Source organism: Vollenhovia emeryi, unplaced genomic scaffold (genome assembly GCF_000949405.1).
Source record: "Vollenhovia emeryi isolate VEMERY1.0 unplaced genomic scaffold, V.emery_V1.0 DF939130.1, whole genome shotgun sequence".
NCBI classification, from domain to species: Eukaryota; Metazoa; Arthropoda; class Insecta; order Hymenoptera; family Formicidae; genus Vollenhovia; species Vollenhovia emeryi.
Window position 1 is genome coordinate 492,798 of NW_011967236.1, and position 22,302 is coordinate 515,099.

Sequence of the window (22,302 nt, forward strand, 5' to 3'; positions counted from 1 at the left end):
GGAAAGCTCTCGAGGTAAGCTATAAGAATATGCAATAAAAACAGGGGGTCCCATTTAAAATTTTCAGCCCCCCTTTTACCCCCGCGTACCTGGGGAGGGGGGATGATTGGTATCAAAAGATATAGTTCTTTTGAAAAGTCAAAACACGTGTTTTACCGTTTTTTGATATTTTCATTTTTACAAAAATTATTTGGGGGCTTCCACACTTTTGACAGACCCTGATATAATAATATAATAAATTCATTGCATATATGTATACAAAGTCAGTTCAAGTTATAACATTGCAATTCGAGCTAAAAATGCATTTATTACCACGATGAAAAAGATGAAAAACATTACATATCCATCTATAAATATCTAAGTTAATGACTCTAGTACAAAGTAATATACGACATTACAGTTGTGCCAGATTTATCAAATTATAGTTCTGAAATATCAACCTACATAAAATGTCTTAAAAATAAATTATTGTTGACTTTGATATAACTTGGGCGAGGATTTATAGAAACAATAGTCAATTTTATTTTCGAGAAATAAACTCAATTGGATCCAACTGGAATAAAAGAAGGTAGAAGTTTAGATAGATGCACAAGCGCGCATGTGCGTACACACCTTTGTATGTACATACAGATAGGGGAGGTAGAAAAGGAAGGAAGAAAGGAGAAAAGCTGAGAAGGAAAATGTTTTTCATGACCGCGAGATCTTTCAGTCATAGGAAATTCCCAGATAGCCGAGCTTTCCAACCTCACGTTGCCGGTTACGCCAAGAAGCAAGCAACAAGTGGAGATCTGAAATACCTTCCGTAAATCCCTTCCATTCTCAAGATTGTCATACACTGGCCATCCATTTCGCACTATTTTTAAGTAACGTTCTTTCCTTTTTTCTTAATTTCTTTATTAGTACGTTTTTATTGTTTAACAGATTTATTCGACTGCTAACAAGGAAAGCGCCCCCGCTCTTTCATGATTTTCATTAGTCTTAGATATAGTATAGATCAAAATAAAAGAAAACATTTTTTTATTTTTTATTTCATGTTTCATTTAGTTTAATTTTTAAATGTTTTCACATATTGAGGAAATAAAAATCTTTACAGTTTTGAAAAATATATCAGCGAAACGATAAGCAGTATGCAAAAATATTTCACAGTTCATATAAGACGATTGTGGATAAGATACAGGCAAGACTTTTTGCAGTTAAATTCTCAAAATTTGCATTTTTAATAAATTTATTATATATGGTTAAATTTATATTTAAATAAGCCTTAATTTTTTATTAAAAAATTGTATTCTTATCAAATACAATAATGGGTGATAGGAATATGTTGAAAAACATAACACTAAATGTATACATATCTATATTTATGATAAGATGATAAATCTTCAAAGATAAAGATATGGAATATGATAAATTAAGTCGAGTAGGCCACACGCCAAAAATAAAAATAGTTATCGAAACCTTTTAATTTTTACCAAGACACAAACATCGATGTCAAAATGTGCTTTGTGGTGGATTAATTACATTGTATAGTGGTTAAGCAAGACTGACAAGCAGCTAACACATACAGGCGCATTTCTCTCTCCCCTTCGCGCGCGCGCGCGTCTTAATCTATTCTCTTCCCTCTCCTTTTTACCTTCTTTCCTTTCTTTTTTCACTTTTTTTTTAGAAAATCTGTTACTATCAATATAATAATTATTGTTAAAATAGATTACTTACATACAATATTTAAGACGATTATAATTAATTTTATGAATAAATGATGGCCTAACGGGACGAAGCACGATAACGGAAAAATCAAATTGTGTAATTACATCAAATATTCATAAAATTTTAATATTATAATAATGATATGAATAGTATATAACGCACAATTGAAATAATATTTATTAGCAATTTTAACTGTGTGTGTGTGCAACAAAAATTAAAATAACTCATGTGGACACGGAGTGAGAATAAATATTTCTGTTTTTAATACAATATTTTATTATAATGAACGTGTTGCAAACAAATTGCTGCATAAATTACGCACAGCGTTAGATCTGTACAGAAAATGCCTGCAACAGTTAACCAATGCGATGTAAACTCTTTTATGAAATCCTACGACGCGTTATGAAAAGAAGAAAAAGTTGGAAAAAATTGTAATGAATCGCTACGTAGTAATTTTATATACAAGTTTTATAACGCATTCTCTCTCTCTCTCTCTCTCTCTCTCTCTCTCTCTATCTCTCTCCCTCCCTCCCTCCCCTTTTCTCCCCCCTTCTTCTTCTTCTCCGTCCTCTTTCCTTCACATACATATACATGTATACGTACATGCATATGCAAATATGCACACTTGCGCAATAAATATTACAATCTAAAATAATTAAAATAGCAAGTGCCTTTTCAATCAGGCTGGTTCCGTATAGCCTGGTATTTTTTTATGTAAATTAATAGATATTTACTTTTTCACTCAGCATACTATGCACTGATTATTTATCGGTCTTGAAACACAATCTCGTTAGAACAAATTATATCGTTAACATGATTACATCGATAATCAATTTAATAATGGCTAATAAGTATTATTTAAATAAAGAATTTATTAAAATTCATAAAGCATAAAGAATTAATTATAATAAATAAAGAATTTATTGCAAAAAATATTATCTTAGCCAGAATATAAAAAGTATAACGGTGTGTGTGCGCGAGCGCGTAATTATTCGAGTACTTAAATATTCGAATACTTAAATAATACTCAAATAATAAAAAAACCCTGGTCGAGGTGATATTTTTTCGCAATAAACTTTGAATAAAATATTTAGACACTGCCACCCTGTCACGGCTCTGAGTCCTTTATTTCTTGAAATTTGTGTTTAACACATATGAGCCATACTAATTTATTTATTTAATAAAAAACAATTATTGATAGTAATCATTTAAACACACAATTATGCTTCTCTACTAATAGAAAATCAAATTATTTAGTAATCTCTAATATTTCAGTACTAATTATTAAGAATCGCTGTCTGTATTGTAATTTATAATACAGAGATCGTTATTATCACTATAATAATTCCATGATAACATTTAAGAGAGATCAAATTGTTAAAAGTTTGACTTTTATATTATAACAGCATCAAAGCACCGTTAAAAATGCAAGTGTTAAAAAAGTAAGTACTAAATTTATGAGTAATACTTGTAAAACAAATAAAAAAGCCTTAATACGGATCATACATATAGAATTTTAAATAAGATGCACGCATTAGTATCAGGAGTGAAATCCATTGTCGATTAAAATTATAATATATGAATTTACCGTACCAGCAAAACTATGTTTTAAGCCCGACAAGTAATCGGCGCGCAGTTTACTAAGTTAGAAAAAGTGTATGAAATTTACATTGAAATATTATTATTAGGCTATCAAACTCTGGACTAAAAATGGTGTATGTTTCTAAAAGAAAAGTATTGATATACTTGCATGAAGTATATGATTAGCCGAAGAATGTTTATTAGTTTATACTTTGTTACATTTATTAGTTTATACCGTATACTTTATACGTTCATTAGTTTATACTTAGTTTTTACAAAGTCATAAAGCAAAGAGAAAAGCAACAATGAATATGCAATAAAAACGATAGCGATTATAAGACAATGTCATAAAGAAGGGGAAAAGAAAAGGGGTTCTAACCAGCCGTTTTAGTAGCTTATGCACGAAACTCTTATTCATATCCGGTATTAAACGATATTATCCAGACATATTGGTATCGATATATTGTATATATATATTTTTTTAAATTTTTTTTAAATTTACAAGTCGAAAATTTACAAACATTTCACATCATACACGTCGTGGATAAGTATTAAATAATAATTTTTTTATTTGAACTATTATTTATTTACGCTTATATTTTCTTTCTTATGAGATTTGTTATTTCGGATAGATTTGATGAACCTCGAAGAGATTTGTCAACTCGGATTTTAATAATAAAAAATAAAATAAAATGAAATTGAAGACTAATACATATGGGATTAATGTATCTTGCAATAATATGAAATGTTATTTCAACAAGAATATTTAGCACTCGTGGATGGAATTGTAAATTCTGTTCACACTTCAAGCCCTTGCGTGAACATTTACAATTTTGACTGGAAGCACAAAGATAAAAAGCAATTCCACGCTATTGAGTGTTATGTATTTGCGTACGATAACTCTTTGACTTTAACTCTTAAAACAAACTGTTGTTTCTCGTCCACAGAACCGCGGGTCTTTCTTGCCTTTGTTTTAAATAATGTTAACGTGCTAAAAGAAATCTATAAAAATTCACACAAGTTCATTGAAGTATCAGTTAAATGTCCAAAAAATAGACTTGACAAAAAGTTTATTTTGAATAATAGGTTTTCATTATTTTTTTAGAAATAATTGTGGAATAATTTTTTAATATATCCACTGGAATTGTGGAATTGTGGAAATTTTTTAATATAAAGCCTATAGTTGAAATAATATAGAATTATTATTGCTAAAAAATATATTTGTCAGAGTAAACATAATATATTTTAGTATATTTTAGAAGAGATAAAAACGTGAAAATTAAGTATAAATATAATTTTTGTATTTACTTTATGTTTATAGTATTATCTCATGAAATAAAAATATACGTACGAGGTACAAATATTACACTTTCTGAGCTTAAAAACATTTTGTTATCAATTTACGCAAATAAGATGTTCTTTACATATGGCTCTGCCACATCAAAAGCTGCAATTATGTTTTTGGACTCTTTTTAAAGTCAAAAGTTTAAGTTAAAAAAATTCAAAACTTTAACTTTGATCAACGAAACCCGAACTCATGGGTCTTTCATGTCCGTCGCTAATTTCAATGCTCTTTACATAAATAAAAACTGACTGATATCAACAAGCTTATGGCCTTGAAGTATCCTCCGTACTAACTTTTTCTCACAGAAAAACCAATTACAAACTTATGCGGGTTTCCAGGAAATCTTTAGTTATTGAAATCGCTAGGGCACGAAAGACCCATGAGTTTGTGTCAAGTAATAAGTGATTAAGTAATAAGTGTTTAAAAGTGTTTCCTGTTATGAGAATCTGTAACAGCATAGTTACTCGAACAGGTTGTGAATACGTGCAATAGGTAATATTTTTGAAGTTATACAGATGCCTTAACGGGTTGTGCGGATCCAAGTCTGACATTTGACCTCGAAATCGCGATTTACCGTTACATGTATACATCATCAAATACTGGGAAATGTTTCAAATAGAATTGTTGACTAGCACATGCTGGTTTAATTATAATTGCATGTTGTAAACTTGAGTTTATATGACTCTGTGTTACAAAGACCACAATAATTAATACAATTAATTATTAATTCGAACGGTAAAAAATAATCAATGCCAAGTATTACGGTAATCTAAGATTTCATCAGACGATAGCATTCTATCCGACGTTGTGGACTACTCTGACGTTGACTGCTTTATACTTCATAAATATTTTATCCGGCCTTAAAATAGACGAACAGTTTGTCTTCCTGCAGAGATAGGACGAATTTGATCGCAATTCGACTTGATTTTCCGTCAACCAAATTCTCTTCAGAAGTGTGTTTTTCTTTTCAGACCCTACTCATTTAAATAAACGACATAAAGTTTTTGAAATAAATATAATACGTTTGTATATTATCACAATAGAGTTAAACGTGTGGCGACGTCGGCATCTCGAATATTCGTAGTCGACCGTGACTCGTGGTAGCGACGACGCTGTAACAATGATAACCGGTTTCTCGTACTGTTCGCTTTCCCCCCTTCGATTTGCTGCCAACTCTGCGAGTCATCGATGGCGAAGGTAAGTATTAAGTGCAAATAACCTTTGACCAGTACAAAAAAAAAGGGGAAAAAATGCTAGATGTTTTTGATTTGGCATATACCAGTGATTATCACAATTGTCACAGAGCACATCGTGAATAAGGTGAAACGGACGGAGTAGAAACAGGACCAAGAGTAGGAGTGAAAAAGATCCTACGCGGTACGAAGCATGAGCTCTATGCTATTAATGCTTATTCAGTACGAGCGAATGAATAATGGGCTGCTAGTGAAATACGTCGGGACATAAATATTGTATCTGGAGCGCTATATATTACCTGTATCGAATATATTATCCAGCGCGTTCTCTGTTCTCTGCTCCGCTAGTTCCTATCTGATTGAGATTGTTGCCATGGGAATGGTCAGACTTGCTCATTTGTTTGCGTCGTGGCGGCCATTTTCTGGTCACTACTACCGACTCGGACTACGTTCGTTATGCAGTGAGCCTCGTTCCTTGTCCTTGTCCGTCCCTTCGCTCGACGCATAGACTTCTCTTTCATGCATAAAGTACGAATCCGTCTTTTTGTTTCTTCGCGAGCGATGCGCGGTGCGGTGCGGTGCGGTATTACTTCTTCCTCCCGTTCCGCTTTCGGAATTATATACGCTTCACCGACGTAACGCGATATAGCCCCTTATCGATTTACCTTACAGTTACATGCGACAAAAGAGGAGGAATCGAAGATAGAAGGACTATCTCGTAAAAGATGTTCTCGTAATATATCATATCTCGATATTCGTCATAAAAGAGGAATACGTGACTAGCAGCCTTGCGACATCGATTGACCTATCGCAACTTGCTCGCGCAATCCACGGGAACATTAAACTAAATTACGAGATTGTACGTTCATTAAGTCGAAGATTTCTCTTTGTGTAGTACATTATGGAAGTTGAGATAAATCGCTCTACATTGAGATAAAATGAGAGAGCTCACTTAAAAATTGGATGATCATTAAAGTTATGATATCGACGAAAATAACGAAGACGTATAGTGAATAGAAATTAACGAGTTATTATAATTTTAATATGAAATAATTTCATCTTATTGCAACTATCGTTTCTTCAAAGCCCCAGCTCAATTCCCTTTGTGACGACTGTTTAGTTGAGTCTAACTAATGCAACATTTTTCGATGTGCATCTAACAATCGATATAACTTAATGTATTCTTGTTCTTGCAATTATACTATCCCTGCATTCTTTCTACCTATTTATTTATTTTTGTTCGTCCTACATATCGATTTCTCCCATCTTCGCATATTCTCCAGCACGACGAAACGTAATCATTTGCAATCCCGCGTAGAACCGCTTTGAAACTTCCTCGAAGGAATTTATTAAACTTTGACTAAGTCGCTTTACAAAGTTTCACTGTCGGGAGAAGTTGGTGGGGCCGAGGCCGGGGCCGGGGCTAGGACTGAAACAGGGGTGGAGGGGTAAAATGAGAGTGGAAGGGCGGCCCATCGAGCAACGAGAAGAAGCGGTGACTGCGGGGTTGTCGAGGTAGAGAAGAAACCAACGATGGGAATGGAAGACAAGGAGCGATAGAAAGATGAGAGAGAGAGAGAGAGAGAGAGAGAGAGAGAGAGAGAGAGAGAGAGGAGGAGGAGGGGGGGGGGTGCTGCTGGTGGAAGCAGGAACGAAATAAAGATAGGAGAAGGAGGAGGATTGGAAGTGAAGGTGGAGATGGTGGTGGGGGAAGAGAGGAAAGGAGGAGGAGGAAGAGGAGGAGGAGGAGGAGAGAGAGGAGGAGAAGGAGGAGAAGGAGGAGGAGAAGGAGGATGAGGATGAGAGAAGTTACTTTCTCGGAGAAATAAAAGTTAATAGAGTTCTCTACCTCCTCGTATTCCACCTCTTCCACTGCTTCACCATCGTACAACTTTCACGAAAGTTATTATATCTTAATTTACTATTGGGCATTATCTGGAATTTCTCCGATGTTTCCGTTTTAATGCGTTGTAGGATATAAGCAGAAAGTATATCGTTCTTTCGTATAGTCTAAGAGAAACAAAAATGCCTTTATCATGCTGCTTTATTGTGTGCGACTAGGAGCATTATCGATTCTTATTTGAAAAACAGGGAATAGAAACATAAAGAGAAAGTGGAAAAAGACCGATGTATTCATTATACACTTGAATCAAGAATGTTTTGTACACGGTCCAAGAAACATTGATTATTTCACAGCGAGAGATCACTAACGAGAACACACGTAAAAATTGATATTACTACATTCCCGATAGACAAATTTCAATTTGGATTCTAAAATCTTGAACGTACCAATTCTTTGCGTACATATTAGCAAGATTACTTTATAATTATACAACATAAATTCAAGTTAAAAATAATATTTTATTATAAAAGTTATAATATCGCTTGGTCAAAATGCCGAGCCTTTCCCGCTTTTCGATGGACAAATCTAGAAGCACTCACAGTTTGGCCCAACTAAAGTAGTAGATGCATTACTTTAAGTTTACATTTTACTCTGTATGTGTGTGTGTGTTCGCGCGTATGCGCGCGCGTGCGTGTGTAAAAATGGATGTTTATTATAAATACAGTAACTATATTTTCTTGAATTATAAGGCATTACCTATTTCTAACTGTAAGTAGATTGTTCGATAATTAAAAAATATAGAAGATTTGTGATTACCTTTCAGATTTCAAAAAGACTAAAAATATATTTATATAGTACATAATCTACATGCACTTGCAACTATTTTGCACTATATTTTGTATGCTTCCCAAACATTGAATATATAACTGGATATTATTATAAAATTGCTAACTAATTTTCGCTTAATTTTCTAGTAAACAATGGAATTTATATTTTAACAAAACTTACATCTTTATATTACTTTTATATGCATAGCTTCAGAAATCGGAATGTTAAATAAAATAAAAACTTTCAATGTCTACATGTTAAGATTTAGTTTGACATAACTCATACATGTACTTCTGCCATACGTAGGCAATTGTACACGACACGTTCACGGAAGTCTGTAAGCAGGATGCGTAAATATCTGGGTTACGAGGCAAGTTATCGAGTTCCAAGCTGGCTAGGCAAGTCATAATACATACCATGCCACCATTCTCGATCGCATCATCTTGTTCCAATTAATTATAATTAAATCGAATAGCTTACGTATTCAGATGATAAAAAAAATCGTCAAACTGTATTGAGATTATACAACTACAAGATCTCGACGCATAGGGCAAAGCGAGAAGAGACGTTGCACAATTAGAACTGTTACTATACCTTTTTTATTTGCAGCATTTTTTGTTTAAACCACAAGCGTAATAATTGTGCATCTTTTATTGACCAGAAAATATGGTATATAATACATGAAAGTTACGCATTCTCATAAAATATCAAGTTTTTCAAGATACGATTTTTTTACCATCTCTCTTAATGGGGTAGATAAGATGACATGGGGGTAAGAAAAAAAGGCTTATGAAATTACATGGCAAAAAATAAAAACTCCCATACAAATCAGAGTAGACAGAACAGCTGTCATGCAATCACCTATCCAGTTCACGGTACTAAATAGAGAAAGTAGGCACTAAGATGCGTCACTTATTAATTTTTCGGCGAGAAACAACGGGCTAGGACTAGACCAGGCGGTCAGTTCTGTATCTTACAGTATAGCGAAAATGCTAAAAGTGAGTAGCCTTGTCTAACTGTCCCCATAAAAAGAAACAAAGCCGCTCACTTTTAACATTTTCACTATGTTGCGAGATACAGAACTGACCCCCAGAATTAAAACCTGGAACCATCTGCTTGCTGGACTCTCCCTACTGAGCTATTCAGGCCTACACTCGAAACTCTTCTCGCTTGTCTACTTTATTTTTTACTGAGTAAAGTAGGAATAAGAATTACGGGAAATGTAATAGCATTATAGAAAATATTGCGGTAAAATATGGATGTGTGAAACATATACGTGTGTCCCATTTTAAATAATGCACTTTGATAACTTTTCTGTTATGGACAAATAATTTTCAAATAAAAGTTGTATGATTGAGGAAGGGGAAGTAATAGGCACGAAGTAATAAGGTCAGTTTGACCTTGCGTGATAATTCCAAAGTTACGTAAAGGTCACATTGAATTTTTTAAATAAAATTCCCAATTTTTTATTATAGATTTTTAAAGCTGACATCGAGACCTTTTCAAAATACTATAGTTAAGTTGAATTCCGTTCAGAATTTGCAGAGTTATGAGACATTGAACTTTGAGGATCGCCGGCATTAATGTTACCCGTTGTACACCGTTGCTCGATCGGATTTTGTACATTGTAAGCCCTGAAAAGGACTAATGTACGTATAGGTGTATTTTATTTCATGAATTAAAATTGGCAAATTAATACAACTTGACATTATCTGCAAATTAGTACAAACGAACTTGTATGGTTCTTTCCGAAACAAGCGTCCCGAGAGATGCTTGTTCTACGTGAGAGGTAAGGGGACTCACGTAGAACAAGCACCTCGACGTAAGAGGCGAAGGGACTCACGTAAAACAAACACCCCGACGTGAAAAGCAAGGGGACTCACATAGAACAAGCACCCCGACGTACTTATATTACATCAGTCCTTTCCAGGACTGCATGATGTACAAAATCCGACCGAGCAATCTCCCCGCGGTGTACGTCAAGTAACGCTAATGTCGGTTCTCAAACTTTAATGCCTCATAATGTAAGAAATTCTAAACAAAATTTAATTTGATTATAGTGTTTCAAAAGTCTCGACGTCAGCTAAAAGAACCTACATTTAAAAAAAAAAGAAGATTTCCAGTGAAAATTTCTCAATGTGACCTTTACGTAAAGTAACCTTACCTTGGAATTGTTATGCAAGGTCAAACTGATTTCATGACTTAGTGTCCCACTCCAAACCATACAACTTCTGTCTGAAGAATTTTTGCCTAACGAGTTATGGGGAAAAGATATTAAAATACATTATTTAAAATGGGACATCGAGTAGGTAAACTATTTATAATTATAAGATGATGTAGTGCATGATATGTATACAAGTGTTACGTAAGTAAATTAAATTAATAAATCTATGATATTTTACTGTCGATTGACTTGAAATGGAGCTTTTGTGGAAATACTTTTCGAACTAAACTAAATTACACGTTCCATCGAATAAGTTCATTGCTACTCGTTTACTTATTCGATCGATCACATACAATTTGCGGTAATCGAGGCGAATAAATCGGGCACAGTCGTTTGTGCCCGAACAAAATTTAATTTATTGCTGTCATTCTTGATGAAAATACGTTATAAAGTAAACTAAACTGGGAGATTTCAAATTATTTCGAGCATCTGTTTTCAGAATCGGCAAACGCGCGCAATGTAATCACGAATTACATTGATCAACTACCACGAACAATTTTAATGTTTCCAGAAGTTAAGCAAAAATATTTGACATTAATATAATATATGTTGACGTAAAAGAAACGGCATTAGGGCCAGGGCCATATCCCGTTCAACTTCTCGCAATCTACACTATACTTCGCACAACGCGCGGATTTTCATTGTGATCGTAGGAGTGAAAGTAGTCAAACGAGATTATCAACAGCAAGCGGAATATAAAATATATCAAGGATTTGTACGGCGATGAAGACTTTTGCCTCTCCTCGATATTTATATTTCATATTATTTGTTTTATATTGCTCCCGCGCAACCTGTTTGAAACACTATTTATTTAAACGCACGGGAAAATAAGATAAATTGAGAGTTTCCTTTGCAATAGCTGTAGCATCCAATAACGTCAAGATACATATGAGTCGTCGAGATATTCAATATTACGAATAATACCGCGCGTTTATGGTAACCAATTTTTCTTCTGTTCGTTCTCATTAGTTAGTGTATATATATTGTGTTTTTCGGCTACCTTTACGTGCATTTAATTTACGGCCATAAGTTATAATATTTGCGTCGCTATTGTATGGTAATACGTACAGTAAAAAATATGTTAATGGTTGCCATAAAGGAGATATACAGCGTATATATGTATTCCATTCCGCGCCATATACTTAGTGGCTACATAAACTGCGCAACATATATCATCCGTACTTCCCTTCTTTCCGCTATTCTACGTCCGAAAAAACACGTAATGGTCTCGCGACAAGTTTTAATGAGATATACGGAGTATTTCCATGTATTACAGCTGATTCGTTTCTGTTCGATGCGAAACTTCTTTTAAGAATAGGATAAAAAAACGTTAATGTAATGCCTTAATTTTAAATTGCAAGAAAAGTGACAAGAGGGTAAATGTTATGTAACAATGTAGAGCTTAAAAAGAGATTTCTAAATTTAAAATTACTTATAGCATTTCCTAATTCAATAATAGTATTTTTAATTGAAAATATTCCCCTCAGCTTCTTCTTTATTAACGAACGACCGATTAACGGACTGACTTTTTAGTTGTTAATTAATTCATTATCCATTAGTATCATGTTAAATTTATTTGTAAAAACAAATCTGATTGATCAAAGTGAAACTTAACGTCCAAATAGTAATAATTGTTTAAAATTTGTGTCGAAAATAGAAAGATTTTAAAAATAGAATATACGAATTGTATGTTTTCATATTAAATTTGTACAAAAGATGTAATCACAAATAAACCTCCCACAAAGCTTTTGCGAAGCGTAGGTTTGCAAAGCACATTTTTGTTAAACAGCTCTTCAATTCTGGTAAGCAAACCCTCTTATATAATTGCGATGACCATTTATACCAGGTTCTTATAAAGTATTAATTATACTCTTCTATTCGTGCTCCGAAATATATATTTGTTTCTATTTCGCATGCCACTTATTAATAAATAACTTAATTGTTCGTAAAGAACAATTAATGATAAATAAGCCACGAATTTTAATACACGTATCGACATAACACCGATATATTTATTTTCAACATAAATAAATTATATTCAACATAAATAAGAAATAGAATTTCAATTCGCTTTTATCACAATCTAAAAGCTGCAATCATTTTCTGACACTCTTCTGGGAAAATTTCCAGGAAGTGTATCATGGCATGTTAGATGTCTTTAATATCATTACAACGGTTTGCTTTCAGACAATTTTAGTTTGAAGAATAGATAATAGTCACATGGAGCCAGGTAAATACGCGGGATGATCGAGTATAGTAATTTGTTTCCGAGCGAGAAACTGTGAGGATCTGATGAGTAAGCACAATGTCACGCAAGAAAAAACAACTATCGACAATGTGATATTCAGTTTTAATTCTCACAATGTATTTCAAAAATATTAAAAAATCTTTTAACAGAAATTACCGTTAATAGTTTTTTTTTGGTAAAACAAATATTCAGAGGATAATGGCTTAATAAAAACAAATCAGCACTGTTTTAAATTAGGATCGCTGAAAATGTAATTTCTTTGTGTGTTCGGTAATCTAGGAGTTCAAACCAACCATCGTAATGTTTGGTTTAGAATACATTGAAAGCACCATGTCTGTTACCAACAGAATTTTGCACTCCTTACACTGTGATTTCAATGAAATAAACATTATATGCCACAAATAAATTTTCTCGCGATAAGTATCTAATAAATAATACAATCATTAACTCTGTGTCATATAAGCATATTGTATATAAGTTTAGCACTTAATAAATGACATATACTTTTTCGAGTATATCTTTTCAAAAGTATCATTTAATAGATGGGCTTAAAATAAAAAATATTTAGTCTAATTACTGATATGCCACACAATGAGTTGCCGCTTGCAAATAAAATTTACTCACTTATGCTTTTAATTAATGTGTACACGGAGAGAATTTTCTTTTACAATTTACCCTGAAAATCATGTAATCGTGGTACAACGTGGTATTTTGAAAAATTTTATGAGTTTTTGAAATTTTCCCATACATTTTACTAGAAAAATGTATACGAACAAATAATTACTAGTAAAATGTATGGTAAAATTTACATAACTGTTATACAATTCTTCGAAATGCCACGTTGTCCCACGTTTACATGATTTTCAGAATAAATTCTCTCCGTGTAGGATCTCTGTCTAGGAATTGCGTAATCATTAGTAATTGCACATTATGTATCGTACTGCGTGTATGAATAATCGCGTCGATAGATGTTTCACGATCGCCAGCATCGTTGTGATCGTTCTAGTATTTGCAAGATTATTGGAGCGTGATTCGCAGTTAGGAGTGAGAAAGCGTAAGTAGACCATGTCAATACACATGTGCGAGCGCGTGCGTAAATTCGCATTAAGTCCTGATGGACGCAGTTTCGCAGATTAGTAAGACAATGGATGCTAATTCTGCAGCTCTAAGAGATGCAATTTAGTGCAAACGACGTCTGGGAAGATTTCTCATGTTAACTGTTAATTCTGATCGGTTTTCGTTTAACAAAAGCCCGGCTTTAGCTCTAGCTTTATGCCAACATATGTTATGGTCAGTCAACTGCTCAAGATGTGGCAAAGAGAAGTGATATGGCGCGACGATACGGTCATCTCTTCAAAGATCGGATCCAATCTTCTCGGATATTGACTGCGCTATATCATACCCCGTGCCATTCCTCGCCCCCTCCTTCTGACCGCCAATAGAAGCAGCACGGTAACATCGATGGAAACTCCGGTATTCAACCCCCTACTGCCGTACCACTACCCCTTCCGTCATACCCGCTGCTTCTCATTTCTCCGCCTTTTCTTCTCTGTCTACCTCGTTCCTTCTCCCATAACTTCAACAATTCCAATAGTCGTTAATCTGTCGGAAACTTTCGGAAAACTTGCCGTTATTGCAGGTAGATGGGCGGGACCGTACGAGTTGGATGAGAGAAGAGAAGAGAGCGAGAGACGAAGGAAACGTCGGAGATGGAGGAGAAGAGGAAGAGACGCAGTGGGGAATTCGAGTCTGACTGTATAAGGAGGAGGGTAGTTCGGGAGGGTGGCTCAGGGTGCTACCCCCAGATGGGTGTTACAGGGGTGCAGGGTGGTAAGTTAAATAAACTTGTTTAGTTTCGCGGAAAGTTCTGCACGGCCATTGTATTCGACTGCCGTGCTACCGAGTTTGCTGCGAAAGTTTCGAATAGGAACGAACTCACTTCCCCATTACGCTTTATTCGCTTGTTTTGCTGGCCCGCCCCGCCCCGCCGTGCCGCGCCGCGCCGCGCCACACCGCGCCACACCGCTATACCACACTATGCTGTGCCATGCCACGCCGTGTCTCTATGCCAAGTCAAACCGTATAGAAGCTCAATCACGCCCCATCAAATCATTCTTATCACGATACAAGAGAGATGTTTACAAATCGTCAATCTTTATAATTATATGATGTCACACGAATTGACACCGCAGATTGCTTGGTCAAAAGACTCGCATCAGCTTGTCTCCTGCTTTTCGAACAACCTAAAAGCACTCGCTGTTTGGCGTAAATAACATTGCGAGACTAAAGCCCAGGTTTTTATTTTCTGGTTAACTGTTAACCAGAGGTTAGTCGACTCTCCTTCTACTTCTATATTATATATCTAACAAAAGACAGAGAGTTGGCTAACTTCTGGTTGGCAGTTGACCAGAAAATGAAAAACCAGGCCTAAATATTTATTGTGCTGAAGATGACTTGGAGTCGAAATGTCGACTAATTGTATAAATTTTTTTAATTGTAATCATAATTGAATAGTTAGAGGTCTCAATACACGACGAACGTTTCGTCAGTTAAATCTCATCGTTAAAATTACGCGACTAACGTGCGCGTAAGGTACGTCGATTATTATACTCAAAATATTATATAGATATTAAAATTATCTACACAACAATTTTACATTTATTCATTGATGGTTATTTGCTATATCTATATGTAGCTGCATCAGCATTGTCTGTCATCAGAATATTATGAGTGTTTCGCGTTGCTTGTTCGAGCTTAGATTTTATAGAATAAAAATATTAACAAAACTAATTAGGGGGCACCTGAACGAGAAAAAAAAAGAGAGTAAACGTGAAACAGAAGAACGAAGACGATATAGTACGATTATTCATGCTGCAGGTGGTAGTGCTGCGATGGCGAAGTGACCTTGGCAGTCAGGAATCCGGTCTGACAACATGAATCGACACAACCCACTGGCGTAAGAATCCCTTCGTCCATCCATCTATGTATCCACTTATTCGTCCGCGACGTCGTGGGACACTACCTTACTCGATCGACGTGCGTTGGATAAATATTCGACGTTCGAATTAAATTTACTATAAACTGAACGAACACACGCGCAGTCACAGAACTCAATTTAAGTCCTTTGAAATCACGCAGGCGAAAAGATTTTAGTGTTGCTTCTTGACGTGTGATATAATATACACGTATGCATATCGTGCGTGGTTTTGTTGCAACGTGAGTATTTACACGCGAAAAGTTTATTGATTTGAAACATCGATCTCGTTAAATTTTATCAAATCACACATTTTCTTAACACCTACATTGTTACGAAATATCGTTGCATAATAAAGAGAAGAAATTTATAGAACTTCGCGTACTTTTTTTTTCAAACAAAATTCTATCGCAATATATCGTATATGCAACAAAATTACGTGTCTCGCTTGTGCACTCGCGATACATTCTCATTTTTCTTTCCCTCCCTTTCGTTGGTCCATCTATCGCCTTAGTCTTGAAGCGCAGCGGCTCATCGAAATTTTGAATGTAGGTTTACGTGATTATAGTTATATTTATACGAGCAGATCCGAACGAAAAGGAACGAACGAAGCACGCGCCCGTGCTGTACGAGTTGAACGGCCTTAAGGACTCAGGTGCGCGCACCAGGTGTTCGTCGTTTTGCGAGTAAACGTGCGAACGAGCGACAAGAATGAAACTATCAAAGGAAGAAGAAAGAGAGAAGGAAGACTAAGACATATCATGACCGAATGAGAAAGATGATCGAACGGAGGCATAAGAGGACGAGTGGATCAACATACCTATTTATTTGGAGATATTGCTGTTAAACCAAATAAACTATCGTGTAATTGAAGAAATTTTGCAATTAAATCAATTGTATAAATCATGCGGCAGGAGAAATTCGAACATTGGAAAGAAAGATGACATCTTACTTCTTTTGAGAGATGAAACGAAAGGATACAACGTTGCGCGTAATATAAATCTAATCGCGTTTGATATCTTCGATCATGACGCATATAAAGGCATCACGGAGTAAAATCGGAGAGGAGATCCGTATATCGCGCCGGCTGTTTTTCATTAAACGGAAACTCACTACAGTTTAATCGAATTCGATATTCTGTATCATCAATAAAATGGAATGCGGTAACATATCGACAAAATCTAGTCTTATGTCAACGTAAATCAAGTAATGGCGATTCGGTGGGGCTTGAAATTGATTGAATCGTCGTAACATGACTTCAAATATTGACAATTGCAGCAAACATAAAAAATATGTTTTACTATACATATTATATAAATATGAGAATAAGTTCTTACGTTTAGAAATAAAATACAATTTTCTTTTAAAGATTGCTGCACATAAAATTATATGATACTCTATGTGTCTGGTTTACATCGTGCACTTGATACGTGTACCAAATAGTGCATTTGAACTTATCAGCCAATGACTAAACCAATTTATTAGTTATTTAATATTTGTTACTATTTAATATGCGTATCAAGTGCACGGTGTAAACTAAGTTTAAATGTACACGCGCGAAATATATCTAATATTTTAAACATATATATTTTCTTTTTCTCATTTAAATGGTTAATATCGATTTTTACTGTTTCTTATTTTAAAACGATAGATTATTATTGTATGTACGATTCTTCAGTGCTAAAGAATATTTTGAATAAAAACCGGATCGGGAAAAAAAAGATTTTCTTGATAACCGGACAGGCAAGAATATGGGAAAGGATAGCACATGAAGAAACCAAGTACAAAAGCTATAAGTAAAGTATGAGTCATTATGTTACATCATATTGTATCGGCGATACCACAAACAAAATAGCGCAGAATGGACATTAAATGGAGAAAAAACTTGAGGCTAATGAAAGTCTATTGAACTCTACGATCGAACTTTACCACACAAATTGGTTCTAAGAAGAATCAATTATTTTATTATATTCATTCACGGAGAGAATACAGTAATGCAAAATATAAAGCGAATACGAAATACAATTTCAAATCATATGTTAAATTAAAATATCTTTTTTATGTTTTATGTCAACTACAGATACTGTTAATGCATTTACATTTTACGGTTACAAATATAGACATAACAAATAAAATAAAAGCAATAAAGAAGTGAAGTAATATTTAAATAATCTCGTGTTTTATGATGAGAGCGAGGTAAACATGCAGAAGTTGAATGTACAAGTTAAGCTATTACACTTTGTGGTAAAAATATTCGAAAAAATAAAAAATTCTGCTAACATTCATGATTCAATAAATATCCGTAATAAAATTGAAAGTTAATTTAGAAACTTTACTCACCAAACTGAGATAAGAGAATGTGAGATTGAAATACTAAAACTACAGAAAATATATCGGAAACTGAAGTGACTTTCATTCGACAATAGCTGAATAAACCCCAAAAAATGAACAGATAAAGAACGGACCTACAAAATAACAGAAATAAAGATTAATCGACAAATTAAATCATAGAATATACCTACAGCTAAAACTTCAACAGTAAAAGAATGTACGTAATTGGCAAGATTTACATTTTGCTTGAAACTGAAAAATATGTACGATTATCTAGTATTGGGCAAATGCGCGTGTGCACGCGCCGCGCATGCAGTTAGAGCATCAGACGTAGCATACGCCCGGTGTATAAATCTTTCTTTTGTATTCTAATGTAGTGAACGGGTTACAAATCAGTTCTGGTGTCTTCCTTGCCCCCGTATGTCCGCCTAACAATTTCAGTTTCCGAGAAAGTCGTTCATATTCTCGGATAACCGCAAAAAGCACAATAATTGACGGTGCGACTTGTCTCGTAAAAATACACCATTTTTGGTAAAGAAAATTATTTTTTAAAATCTTTACACCCTAAAACCTTATCACCAAATTGAATACCAATCATTCTTCAATAATACGTTATTAATAGTAAAAAATTGGACAGATATTTCAATCTTGGCAGTTATTAGAACTTTTACATTTTTAACAAAATTAAAAAGTTAAAAATAATCCTTACACCGATTAATATCAAATTCAATACCAACCGTCCCCTTTAATGATACTCGAGTAATATTTAAAAAATTCAGACCGATATTTCAAACTTTGCAAAAGAGTGCAGACATTTTTGGAGTACATACATACAGACATTTTGTAATAAATGTGTTTTTCGACGTTTGGAACATTCTGAACACATTGGCAAAGAAAACTACTCAAAAAATTTTTCACGAAAACAAATATATCTCTGAATATCGCATATTGCTTCGTTTCTATGAAAAAGCAATATGTGATATTCCGAGACATACGAGTATTCCATAAGAAATTCTTGAAGAACAAATGTGAACAAATATATACCAATGAAATGAAAACTTCACCAAGAGGAAATGAACAAGAAGCACCTAATGAAAGATATTATCAAAATAAAAAAACATAAGGTCTAACGTAAAAGGTTTGGCGCCGTTAAAAATTTTATATCCGAAGCATTAAAGTATATAAGAAAGTTTTCTAACTTAAAAAATTAAATTATATATGTATAAATATATTTATATCTAAAAATGTTATCACCAGTAAAAAATAAATTATTCAAAAACAGATATAAAATCGATCTAATTAACCAACTATTACAGTAGACTCCCGCTAATCCGGCCTTTCAATAATCCGTCCGCTTGTCGTGACTAATTTTTTTTTAAATTTTAACGAGCGAAATGGATGACGCCTGAGTGGCGGAACATCAACCACCTGTAAGCGGCATTAAATGACTTTTATTGTGTATATATGTATATCAATTATATATATATTCTATTCACCGTAAATAGAATAAAGAACTACTAAAACTCTGATAAATTACTATAAAATATTTATGCACTCTCAGTAATCCGGCACATCTTTATGTAAAAAACGACTGGAATAACGAGAGTTTGCAGTATTGAGATAAACCTGAGACTTAAGAAACATGCATTGACAAATATTACATACATTTAATTAATAACATTTTATTTTACTTTTCTAACTTTACTGTGATTTCGCGCAAATGCTAAGACGGAAAAGTTAAAATCAAAGTAAAGCACAAAAACTTAGCGTGCCGAAGTTTCATTTAATTAAGTCAAAAGATTTTTATAAATAACATTCTATAGTGGACAGAAGAGAAACATTAATAATATCTCGTTAGTTCTGATAAAATTAAAATCTACAAGTATACAATATTTAAGCCGTATTAAATTAGCCTTTTAAAAATAGTAAAAAATAAGCGCTAAGTACACGCGTTTCTATACAAAAGATTTGATATGTAAAGTTAGCTTTAATTTGTGGTTGTTATAACTTATAATTATAATATTTCAAACTATTTATACTATAAGAAATACATATAATAATATATAAAATAGTATAAAAATAATAATGCTTCGGTACACTACTATTTCTTCTATTTTTAACCAACGAATGCTTAGTTTTAAAACCACTGTTAGTATTGTACGGTATAAAGTCAACGGCACACGATACTATTTTTCCTACTGGATTGCTTGCGAGAGCCAATAAAGATGCAGAGTTTTAGATCAGATAACTTAAGGCCAAATCTTGATTGGTTCTCGTAAGCAATCCAGTAGAAAAAATAGTGTCGTATGCTATTGGCTTAAATCATAAACTGACACAAAAAATTTGACGTGCTCATGTGTGTGAACTTGTATGCATACGTGTGTGTTGCACGAATGCACATGCATATATGGATTTATTCTCACTGTTCATAAGGATTATCATATCATATCATATGCAATTATATGTTGAATGGGAATGTGGATTGTGGAATAGTATGTTTGCACATGTATATGTATGGATTTATGTTTGTGAAGCGTATATTTAAATAGATATATGTGTAAATGTGAATTTTTTTTATGTACGTATTAGCATATGTGTGCAAACACATGCATGCGAACATACATTCAACAAATACAATATACAATATTATGACATTACACTGTTCTCAAAAATATGTGAATGAGTCACTGCTTTTATCGTTGTAAAGAAACCGATTAGAGAAATTAAAAGTTGCTTTATCGAAAAAGTAAACCTTTCACCTAGTGACCATTTTCAATGATCGTGTCTAGCTAAAATGGATTTGAAAAAAAAAAAAGATTAATTCCATTATCGAACAGCCAATTTCATCAAGTTTTGTATTTTACTATAACACGGGTGTTACTGAAGAATGTCTTGAAAAAACGTAGGGGAGATAGAAGCTATTCGAAGAGGGCAATAGAATTTGGGCAAAAGAAGTTCAAGAAAGGTGAAATACAATATCAATAGAAGAACGTTACAGAAGTACCACTTCTAAAGAACATGAGCAAAAAGCAAAAAAAGATTGGGATATTAAGAAGAACCTAAAAGAAAAGAGGGACAGAAATGGGAGTGTAGAGGGAACTTGATACAGTAAAAGATATTACAATAACTGTAGAAAATAGTCATTAGGACTGAACTAGAAGAATATATAATTAGGGAAAAGATAGAAGGACAAACGAGTGAGAATAGAGACAGAAAGAAAAGCACTTAAAGCTGAAGAAAAGATTAGAAAGAATTCGACTATATATAATAAGATACTTCAGAAATACTTAAAAAGGAAATAGATTAAGGACTAGGCAGGTAGGTTAGTAAGGTAGACTAAATTTAAATTCGTAGAAAGAAAATTGTATTTTTGTAGGAATAGAATGTCTGAATGAAGGTGAAAAGATTAAGAAAGGAAGGGATTAATTATGGTAAATTAATTGAGGGAGACATGAAAATGTTTAAAAGTATCTAGCTGTATTTTAAGGATTGTAGGATATAGAAATCTAGATATGGATACAAATTCGAAGAGCTACAATAAGAATTCACGAATATTTCAGAAAAGATAGAAAGATTATACCAGAAAACTATCGTAAGATTTAGATATGGGAAAAAAACTTTAGCAGTAGATATTAGTAGTAGCTTTTAGCAAGAAAAAAATATCTACGTGTCAGAATGGCTATGTCAGAATGAGATAACACTTTATAGAATACCTAGTAACAAGAGGAATTTTTATTTCTTTTTGTATCGAAGAAATAAGAAGCAATATGGGATTGATGCAATTACTGACGGAGAAAAGAAGAGAGAATCAGCTGGTTGTGAAGCAGATGAGGAAAAGAGAATAAAACTAAAAAACAACTAAGGAGTTTTAAAATATGGAAAATTAGGACTAACCTAAAATAGCAATTAAAGATGTAAAAATATGCGAATTGTATCTTTTTCGTCAATAACGAAAATCTTTCACTGCTTAAAATATTTCTTTGCCTAACGATGCTTTAAAATTCTAATAAAAAAATGTCGAGGCTATGATA

The 22,302-nt window shown here is 33.6% G+C and overlaps 1 protein-coding gene and 1 long non-coding RNA gene across 4 annotated transcripts in view; one reads left to right on the forward strand and one right to left on the reverse strand.

The window, feature by feature from the left end:
• LOC105568280 (TOX high mobility group box family member 3-like) overlaps positions 1–22,302 on the reverse strand; it is an 84,563-nt gene that overhangs the window by 46,989 nt on the left and 15,272 nt on the right. The window contains exon 1 of one of the 3 annotated variants that reach the window (XM_012023814.1): positions 6,123–6,146. The exons of the other annotated variants lie outside the window; for them this stretch is intronic. The gene's annotated coding sequence lies outside the window, so the exon portion shown is untranslated. Of the gene's footprint in view, positions 1–6,122; positions 6,147–22,302 lie in introns of those variants that run through there. 3 annotated transcript variants of the gene reach the window in all.
• On the forward strand, positions 13,804–17,070 carry LOC105568279. The gene is made up of 3 exons (XR_001009426.1): positions 13,804–14,020; positions 14,606–14,796; positions 15,844–17,070. It is a non-coding gene; the product is annotated as an uncharacterized LOC105568279 (long non-coding RNA).